This window comes from Lactuca virosa, chromosome 4 (assembly GCF_052849685.1).
Source record: "Lactuca virosa cultivar CGN04683 chromosome 4, Lactuca_virosa_CGN04683_v6, whole genome shotgun sequence".
In the NCBI taxonomy this organism is placed as follows: Eukaryota; Viridiplantae; Streptophyta; class Magnoliopsida; order Asterales; family Asteraceae; genus Lactuca; species Lactuca virosa.
The window spans coordinates 303211851-303222957 of NC_136429.1; the positions used below are offsets into that span (position 1 = coordinate 303211851).

The 11107-nt window shown below is 25.2% G+C and overlaps 1 long non-coding RNA gene across 1 annotated transcript; it reads left to right on the forward strand.

Annotated features, from left to right (window-relative positions):
• The first annotated feature begins 9210 nt into the window (after positions 1-9210).
• On the forward strand, positions 9211-9970 carry LOC145168881 (uncharacterized). The gene is made up of 2 exons (XR_013742143.1): positions 9211-9624; positions 9836-9970. It is a non-coding gene; the product is annotated as an uncharacterized LOC145168881 (long non-coding RNA).
• Positions 9971-11107: the final 1137 nt, after the last annotated feature.

Sequence of the window (11107 nt, forward strand, 5' to 3'; positions counted from 1 at the left end):
TTTTTAATATATCAAAAAGGATCTCTATAGTAAAAGGATAAGAAATTGCGAATTTTGATATATTTGGGGTATATTTATATTAAAGATTAGTCATAAAAATAAAAATAAATAAAATAATAAATTACATGTTTTATTATGATCTGATGCATGCACGACCATCATAAATGATGAAATTATATGGATGAGATTGATTGTTTGGTTTTATGGTTTAAAATGGTTTATTATTGAACTTTTATATATATATATATATATATATATATATATATATACATATATATATATATATATATATATATATAATCTGGTGAGGACTCAAAATTTTGTGAGAACCCTCAGGACAAATCATAGCCATTAATCCTTGAAATTTAATGATTGAGATTTAATCTTAGATAATGCTAATATCTACAAAAACACCGTGACATTTTTGTAAATATGGGCAAAACTTGGTAACTTTCTTATAAAATGGTCAAAATTTGAGGGGCATAACCGTCAGAACATTAAAGTCACACTCACATGCATATGGTTGGTTAGAGTTTATTTATTTTTTCACCCGATCTGTTTTTTTGGCAATATCTTTGTTTTTTGAAAAAAAAAATCTTTAAAAACCAAAGTTTTTAAAATTTAATTCTGTACAAAACAAACATAATCATCAACTTTGAAAAAAAAAAATTTATAATTTTTATTTTTTTATAAGAAACCCAACATTTATTTTTTCAAAAACTTATGAAAATTTAAAGGATACTTCTACTCATTCTATTAGTGACTTTGTAAAAAGAATTTTTTTAAAATACGTATTTTTAAGTGTTTATATTTTAGTTTTAAGAAATATTTGTTATTATAAAATATAACTATAATTTTTTTATCAAAATTCAAAAAAACAAATGACAGTGTTCTTTATAATACTCTATTAGTGAGTTTGTAAATAAAATATTCAAAAATATGATTGATAAGGATAAAAATATGATTGATAAGGATATAAACATTCCGTTATCTAAATTAAAAATCATTTTATAGGTTTATTATAGATCATATACTATGAGCTTTTTGAAAAGAAATTTTAAAAAAATAAGGTTCATTAGATACCAAACTTTATTTTAAAAGATAATAGATTTTTTTTAAATATCGAACGTAATATGATCCAAAATAAGATGATTCAAAATACTTATGATTCAAAAAAAAAATTATGATTCAACATGTTTATGATCCGTGATTTGTTATGGTCTAAACATATTTTGATTCAAATATTTTATAATCTTTAATTATATGTTTTATTATTCAAATTAAATGATTCAAAATATATAATGATCCAAATTTGTTATGAACAAAAACTTTATTTAATTGAATATATTATTGATCAAATATCATGTTATTAAAAAATAATATGATCCAAAATATTATAATTAAATATTATATGATTCAAAATAATATGATTCATACCTATTATGATCTAAAAATATTGTGATACAAAATTATACGATTAAAAAATACTACGATTTTTAATCGTTTACAATACAACATATTTATAATTTTTAAACTTCAAAACTCGAATCGAACTATTGTCCAAATAAATAAATAAAAGTTCAAAAATCTAAAAATTATAAATAAAAAAAATACACTACCTTAGTCTCATATTTATTGTCCACTTTTGACTTTTGAGGTCTTTATTTTTCAAGTTTAACCTTAAATAGTTTTATTTATGTTATAAATTACTTGATGAAACTTATAACAATAAAAAGACATTCAAAACACAATTCATTCATATATTTTGCATCAAATATTATATATCAAAAATAAAAAATATTTAACATCAAAGTTAAAAAAATAAAGACTTCAAAAGTCAAAACTGGACAATAAATATGAGACGAAGGAAATATATATATATATATATATATATATATATATATATATATATATATAAAGGATTTAAAAAAAATAAAAATACAAAGAAATTTAAATATACAATAAAAATATTAAAAAGTTAAAAACCAAAGACAAAAAGGAAAAAAATTAAAAGATTTAAAAAATATTATGCGTCACCATAAAAATAAAAGTAGCTAAAACAAACATGCACATAAAATTATAAAAAGAAAAAAGAATAAAGATATGATTAAAAAAGAAATAAGAAAAAAAATCACGCAAGCCTTTTGCAAAGATTTACCCAGCATATGTATTGTGATTAGTTCAAAGTTTCCAAAGAATTAAGGGCGTGTTCGGCACGGAGCGTTTAGGAGCGTTTGAGAGCTTCTAGCTTCTAGTATTTGACAAAACGATCCATTTTAAACAGAAACTCTTGTTTGGCACTACAAGCTTCTAGCGTTTAATTTAAACAAAACGTCACAAATCCAAAAGCTACTTCATGTAGCGTTTAACAAAACGTTACAAGCTACAAGCTACTCGCTACCCGCTACAAGCTATCCGCTACCAGCTAGTTTTGCCGAACACGCCCTAAGTATGGCCCAGTGTGACACCCGTTGACTGGCCAAAATCGGCGCTGCAAAAAAAGGTCGAACAATCAGCCCAACGTCTTAACTTATTTGACAGTTTTACCCTTTGTGAAACGATTGGATGAAAATTGTGATCGCGTCCTCACCGTTTTTTGAATATATATATATATATATATATATATATATATATATATATATATATATATATATATATATATATATATATATATATATATATATATATATATATATATATATATAGGGTTAGGTTAATGTGAGACAATAGTATTTTGTGAGACAATGGGACCAAATCTTGACCACTCATCTTGAATAATCTAAGGCTAAAATAAAATCAGATTACACAATAAGGAAGCACAAGGAGACGGTGGCATTTTTGCAATTAAATGGAACTTCAGGATTAGAATAAGGGTGTGGAGGGGCAGTAAGGGGATTTTACTGTCTATTTCATTCAGGTCGTAAAAAAAATTTATATCCTCTTCAATCTTCTTCATTCTGATCTGCAAAACCCTAAGTAACCTCGATACGAACACCAAAATTCGTGTTATTCAATCTCGATCATCAACATCTTCTACTTCGTTCTGATTCGGAGTTTCAACATTGTTATTTTGATTCTAAAATCGGATCAAGTTCTCGAGCATCAACATTCCTGAATCAAATGAAATCGAAGCTTAGTTTTACAACAAATGGATCATTCTACAGAATCGGATTCATATTTTGCATCAAGAGTTAATCCAGGTGACGTATAATACTATATTTTCTTATTGATTTTATATTTGTGGGTGATTTTGAGTTAAAATATTCTAATTGTCGATTTTATAATATGTATGTGATTATGAGTTGATGTATTCATCTATGAGTTTTCTTCTCATTCTGATTCTACTTTGCACCGATCTTCCAAAACCCCCAATAAAACCCTAAAAATCGATTTTGATTCACTTTCATTTTGATTTTAAACGTTTTTATTCATATTCTGATCTTGAATCATGTTTCTGCCAATCCTTCAACTGCAACTTCTTCTCATGATTCTTAGTTGATGAAGGATTCTTCTCATCAGGTAATAAAAGTTTCCATTGACTCATTTTTGGCTGTTAACAATTTCAATGTTAATAAATCTACAATCCAAGCTATGTTACTATGCATAAATGAAGTTATTCACAAAATCTGTAGAGATATTCTTGGAATTTGAATTATAATTTGATTCAAGATCTTAGTTTGTTTGGTTTATGTTATTAGTTTCATACTTCTAGTGTCAGTTAGGTGTTTGGTAAATTTAGTGATCGCCCGCTAGGTGTTTGACATAATGCACTCTATATTGATTTCATATTTTCTACAAGAAAATTATTATTGAAAATGATAGAATGTTATGCAAACATAACTTGCTTCCTAAATTGATTTTAGATGTTATTTTGTTTGAGTAATTGGATTATCTAGTAAATATTTAGTGAAATGTTGTTTGATAATTTGATATTCTAAGTATTCTAGTTTGATAAGTAATATGGTACTTCTTAATTTGATTCAGATGTTACTTTGTTTGATAAGTTAGATGATCCAGTAAAAATATTAGTAAAATAGTCTTTAGTAAATTAATATTCTAGGTATTATGATTTGTAAAGTTAGGTGTTACTTTATAAATTTGATTTAAGATGTTATTTTATTGATTAACCAGATGTTACTGCTTACTTTGATAAGTCAAAACTAAAATTTTGAGAATTTGTTATTCTATCCTGAGATAACTGAATTCATCTCTTTATGGTTTAGTTCGATAATATTTGATTCAGATTTAGATTCTACATAATGTAGATTCTAAATCATCTCTTGTAATAGGCTTTAGGAAGTTGTTAAACAATTTATTCTAATTTAGGAATTACTTTTCTGAAATTTATATTGTAGCTATGGTTAGTGTTTGATCCTGATTCACTATAGCTTGGGCTAGAAATGAACTTCTTTACTGTAGTTTCGGTGAAATATTTTTAAAATTATTTACTGTAGCTAGGATTAGTGTTTGATACACATTGAAAGCTAATGAGATCTATTCTGATGTGTTCTTAATGCGACATATGGAAATTTATTCTGGAATAGTAAGTGGAAATGTGAAATATTGACTTGGGTAAAGAAGGTTTTCTGCAAAATAAGAAGCATACAAAATAGTTATGCTTTGACCAATCAGATTCCAAATCCATTACAAAGCAACTGACGAAGCAAAGGAATAGGGAAAGGTTGATAAGGATGGTCATTAAAAATGATGAGGGAATGGATCGATGCAAGAAACATACTGGAAGGACGTGAATAATTTTATTAGAATATTTGAAAGTCTTTGATTATGAATGACATGGTAGTGTTTTGTTTGTTTGAATATTGGTTATCTTTTTTTAGTTTTGAACAATAGGTATGGTTGTTTCAAAGGCCAGTGAATGTTTCACAAAATAATAGTCATGGTTAAAAAATAGTTATGCTTTGACCAATCTGAAATATCATGCTTTTATGATCAAATGTTCGTTTTTTGTTATAGTTCATGAACAATATTCTAATAGAGTGATGTTATATGTTTTCTGTACATTTATAATATTCTATTAGAATAATGTTAAATGTTGTTTTTTATAGATTTATATGTAATGACCTTTTTTACAATAATATTGTAGAATTTATAGATATATGTAATGTTAATAAAACCTACTTACTGTGTATATGAGGAATATTCTAATAGAATAATTTTATAGGTTGTATGCTTATGTATAATAATTCTAATTGAATAATGTTATATGTTTTAGAATATTAGAATATTACATCTGTTATATTTTTATGAACACTGAAATATTAGAATATTTCACTAGAGAAAAGTGGTCTAATGGTCTTAAGGTCTCAAAAAAATTGTCATTTAGAACATTTTATTGGAATAGTGTTAAATTTTGTTGGTTTTTATAGATTTATATGTAATGACCTTTTTACAAAAAAAAAATGAATTTATAGTTATATGTAATGTTAATAACACTTATTTACTATGTATATGTAGAATATTCTAATAGAATAATTTTACAGGTTCTATGTTCATGTATAATAATTCTTTTGGAATAATGTTATATGTTTTAGAACATTAGAATATTACATATATTATATTTTTATGAACACTAAAATATTATAATATTTCACTAGAGAAATGTGGTCTCATGGTCTCATGGCCTCACAATATTAAGGTCATCTCATTTGAATCTAACGCATGATGTATGATGTTCATAATCTAATTGAATAATTTTATAGGTTTCTTGTTAAATAATTTCATTTATTAAATAAAAATAATATGTATATGTAGAATATTCAAATAGAATAATGTTATGTGTTATTTGTTTTCATAAATGTATATGTAGAATATTCTAATAGAATTATGTTATAGGTTTTTAAATAAATAAGTTAATTTATTACATGAAAATAATGTGTAGTATATGTAGAACATTCTATTATAATAATGTTATATGTTGTTACTTTTCAGAGGTTTATTAATAATGAGCTTTTTAAAATATAAAACTACTTGATTATATCAACAACAAATATCAATGTAGAATATAAAACATAACAATAATTAAATCTAGAATATTAGTCATAGTAAGAAAACACATTCAATTACATCATCATTTATAAACGTGTATTAGAATATTACACTTATAAGTTATTAAAAATAGAATTATACACTTCAATAAGATATCAGTATCATCAATATAGAACATATAATAATAGATTATATCATTAAATATGTGCACTATATCATGTATCATATTCTAAACGAAATATGGAACTAATTGAGTAGTTCAACAAACAAAAATCAAAGTAGACTATAACATTATATATATATACGTACATGTAGAATATCCAGAATCCAAACTAAATAATCATTAGTTGAAACGAGTTCATTGCTTGAGTGTGATTCTTCAGCACTATCATTAATTTGACCTACAAAAAAGTATTCCATTAATATTAATTATTGTATAAATATTTACAAAATTGTATTCTAAACTTAATTTCTGAATATAGAAGGACGTATGAGTAATGTTTTTCAATTATTCTAATCAGAATAATATACTATTTACTATGTAATGTAATAAAAAAATATGATGAAATGCGACCAAGTACCACTTCTGCTTCATGCTAAACTGATCCAAATTCATCTTTTACTTCACATGCTACTGACAAGGAGGATAGTAACTAACCTAAACCTTTCACTCATATAATCAAAATAATAAAAACAATGAGGAAACATCTTTCAAGCTTCAAGCTTCAAGCATCAACATAGTCTGAGATTTCCCTACAATGATTACACCTATCTTTCATATATGCACCATTTAGTGTACTTGTCTAAATATGATGGAAAAAGAACAACATTTATATCAACAAGAATATGATTTAATCATTTAGAGGCAAACCGATGATAAAACATGTTCCAAGCTCCAAGCATCAACATGGTCAGATATTTCCCTACGATGCAAGCACCAATCTTTCAAAATCTTTCAAACATGCATAAATATACATCATGATACTTAAAATAAAACATAAAATATACTATTATTCTAATCATAATAATATACAATTCTATCAAGATTTAAACAAAATTATGCTAAAATCAATCTCCAACCTTTTGTGTTTGAAAAAAAAATCATATTTAAACAAAACTGTAGTGAAGCTAATATGAGAAGCAAACATTAGATCATTTTTCACCAATTGTGACTCATATTTTGCAAGTATACACATATTCTTAAAGAGGACTTAAGTCGTAGGAAGGAGGGAGTGATACATCAGACTCATTATTCATTCAGGACTTTCATCAAACAGGTAGAGTGCATTTTTAGTTTAAGAGAATTTGCTCAATAATAATAATTTTTTGTACATACCTCATTAATTTATAGAAAGAATGCATATTAGCTCAAAGATTCGTTGTTGTTGCTTGCTTTTCTTTACGTAATATGTGCTCGAATGTGCAGGAAAAAAATACATCTTGAAACAAATTATTAATAGCTGAAATCAAAGCCTCTAATTGAGAATACATCTAAGATCATGATGAATTGTAGAAATCACATATTTGATTGTAAAAAAATCAAAGCTTGAAAACTGTTGGAAATCGATATCAATTGATGATTGATTTGCTGATGATGATGATCTGATGAAAATCATTGAATAGACTAACAATCGAAACTTGAAGTTCTTGAATATCATACTTTTAGTTGCGATTTCATCAGGTGAAAGAGATAACTTTCTATGGAGGATTTGATCGATTTGGTTGCGATTGAGAAAATCATCAGATGAATGGGACGACATCTTGTTACGTTAAATGATGAATAGGACATAAAGCATGATTAGTTATTATGATTAGAACATTGACTAAACTGCCCCTAAAACTTAATTAGGCACCTTAATCTGGGTTATTTTTTAGCCACGAGATAAGTTTTGATCAAAGGTTAAGATTTCGTCCTCATGTCTCACAATATATAGGTGGTCTCAAATGAACGTCTTCCTATATATATATATATATATATATATATATATATATATATATATATATATATATATATATATATATATATATACTAGGTTATAACCCGTGGAAACCACGGTATAATTAAAAGTTTTATAGAGACAAACAAAATTAATAACTATAAAAAGGCATCAAATTATCGAACGTAAGTAATCATGAATTAATTTGATATGCAAAATAAACATAATACTTTATTTATAAAATAAAAATAATGAACACGTTTAAATGTTATAATGAAATGTATCAAGAAAATAATTAAAACTTTAGAATGTATTAATTGAAAAAATATGAAGATTGTTCTTTATATTAATATTTTAATTGATCAATAAAGTATTGGTTGTGTTTATTATAAATTTAAAACATACACAATTCTTTAAAAACATGTAGTAAAGATAAAAAAAAAATGGAGACTATCACCATTCTCATTCATGTTAAAAACATGTGTGCTTGTTGAAAATTGAATGTAGTAGAATTATTTTTGGATTTTCTACTATCCAAATATGAGTTTTCTAATTTTTTTCTCCTTCTTTTAGCACGATTATAGTCCATATTGTTTTTTGAATCTGCAAAAAAATTATAACGATATTAAAAAAAAGTCATTTGTAAACATGTTATAAAATATGAATGAATTAAATTAAAGATTTGTAAAACAATATAAATTCGTAAACATATATTTTCTAAAATAGGAATGAATAACATTAAACATTTTGGTTGATGGTATGATCCCTAAATTTTTATCGCGTATATTATCATGTGCGATTAGGTATATCATGTAAATTTGTATATATTTAAAAAAATAGAATTATAAGTTAATTTTATATGGATTTAACGTAGCTATATATGACATATAATTAATTATATCAACAAAAATAAAACTTAAATTAAAAATATTAGTAAAAGAGTGTTTATAAATTTCATTTTAAAAAGTTTACCTTATACATGAAATACAATTTTCTTTTTTTATGAACTCAAATAAACGATTCAATATAATATGATATTTTAATAAATATCCCTTGAAAATAAATTTGTATACACACATAAATATATATGTTATGTAAACTCAATTTAAGGACGACTTATATTAAATCTTGAACATTTGAAATAGCCCAAATTTCCTAATTTACTCCATTACAATTTTCTGCCTAATTAATTTTAATTACTTCAAATAATTCAAACTATTTTGTTTGACATAGAGTCATAGACTACCGATTCCCTTCACAATATACCCACTTCAATCACCCATATGGGTTCTTTTTTAAATCTCTTTTCCCCTTTCTCTTTTGTATCTCTTCTCACCGCCATTAATACTCTGATTCTCGAAACAAAGTTGTGCAACAGGTCTGAGATGTTATTTTTTCTTACAATCTTATTTAGATTCCCTACTTTTGTATACCCACAGCCTACCATCTATTGAAGAACATCGATAATATAGATGCACCGGTGAAGATAAGATTTTCAAAACAAAATAAAGACTAAGTCAAGTATCTAATCTTGAAGATATGTTGTTCAAGAGCAAATATGAGGTGGAGATTGACAAAACAAATCAGTAGAGCTGACGAAGAGGCCAGCAATGGTGGAATCGAAGAGACGGTATCACAACACATAAGGGATCGACGATGCAGGAATGTATCTCAGAAAAAGGTATTTAGTTTTTTTTTTGTTTGAGGGTTATAAGTATATTGGAATAAATAGAGTTTTACAAAATTTTAAATATCCCTTTCAAAAATGAAAATACAGTTTTCAAAAATTTGAATTAGGGTTGAAAGTATATTAATGCTTGTACATGTTTGTTCTAGTATGTTACCTACAATATTTATATTTTCTTTTGATTTAGGATTTTATTTGTTTTCAGGCAGCTTCCAATTTATAGATCGTGATGCCATTGTTGTTTTGTTGTTGCTATTAAATAACATTTTTCTCTTATATGATTGGTCTTTTGTAGAAGATTGGCATATTTCTTGTTTATGTAATTTCATTTTCAATTAAATTTCCCGCTTTGTTTATTTGAAGGATCTTACAATCTTGGAGAGATTTTTTTAAATGATATTATGTGTATTTTCATATATTTTTTTAGGTTTCACATAAAAAATTTATGTGAATCAGTGAAAACGTAATGTGGGTGTTAGTTTAAAGTTCAATTCGGAAAATATTTGAACCAAAATTGTAATTGTTTGATGTAATTTGGCAAGAAACTAACAAATTATTGTATTAGACCAAATCATGCTATATCTCTTAAAGGAGGTTTCATAATTGCGAGATTTATATCTTTTTAAAGTACATTGCTATATTAGGGTAGAGAAAAAAATGAAATAAAAAATCCTCTTTATTTAGATATATGTGCAAAGTAGGATGTTCTAATTTGTGCAGGTAAGAAATTAAAAACAAAGAAATAGAAAAAAGGGTATTATTTGAAATGTTAACATAGAGAGATTGCAACAGATTCTGTGGTGGGTGGAACAGCTTCAGAAACAAAACAAAGAGACACAACCATAATAATTGGGAAAGGGTATTATTTGAATTGTTAAAAGTAAAGAATAACAAAAAAATTATAAAATATTGTTACATAAATATCTAAAGTACAATGGTACAATTGGATGTTAGCACAAAAGGTAAACAATGCTATTAGTTTACATTTTATAGAATTTTCAAAGTGTGACAGAAAATGAAATGGTACCTATTTTCATATATTTACAGGTTTGACAGAAATTTAAAGTAGGATACTATTTGACAGAATTTAAAACTGTAAACTACGTTGCTATATTAGGGTAGAGAAAAAATGAAAAAAAAAATCCACTTTATTTAAACATAAAGTATAAACAATAGAAAAAAAAACAATATTGTACTTTATTTAAATGGAACATATATAACATTACAGTTTACCCTTTTATTTAAAAGAAATATATACATATCATGAAAAATTACAATGTTACCCTTTAAGAGATTACCTTTGATTGTTATAAAGTACAATGATATAAAAGGATTGTTTTTGAAGCTACAATGCTATATTTATAGTTTATTTATGTAGAAAAGTATTTCATTTAAAAAAGACTGCATAATAGTTTAAAAAATATGTCAGCAACATGATTTATTTATTAAAATATGATTTTTTAGGTGTTTCTAATAT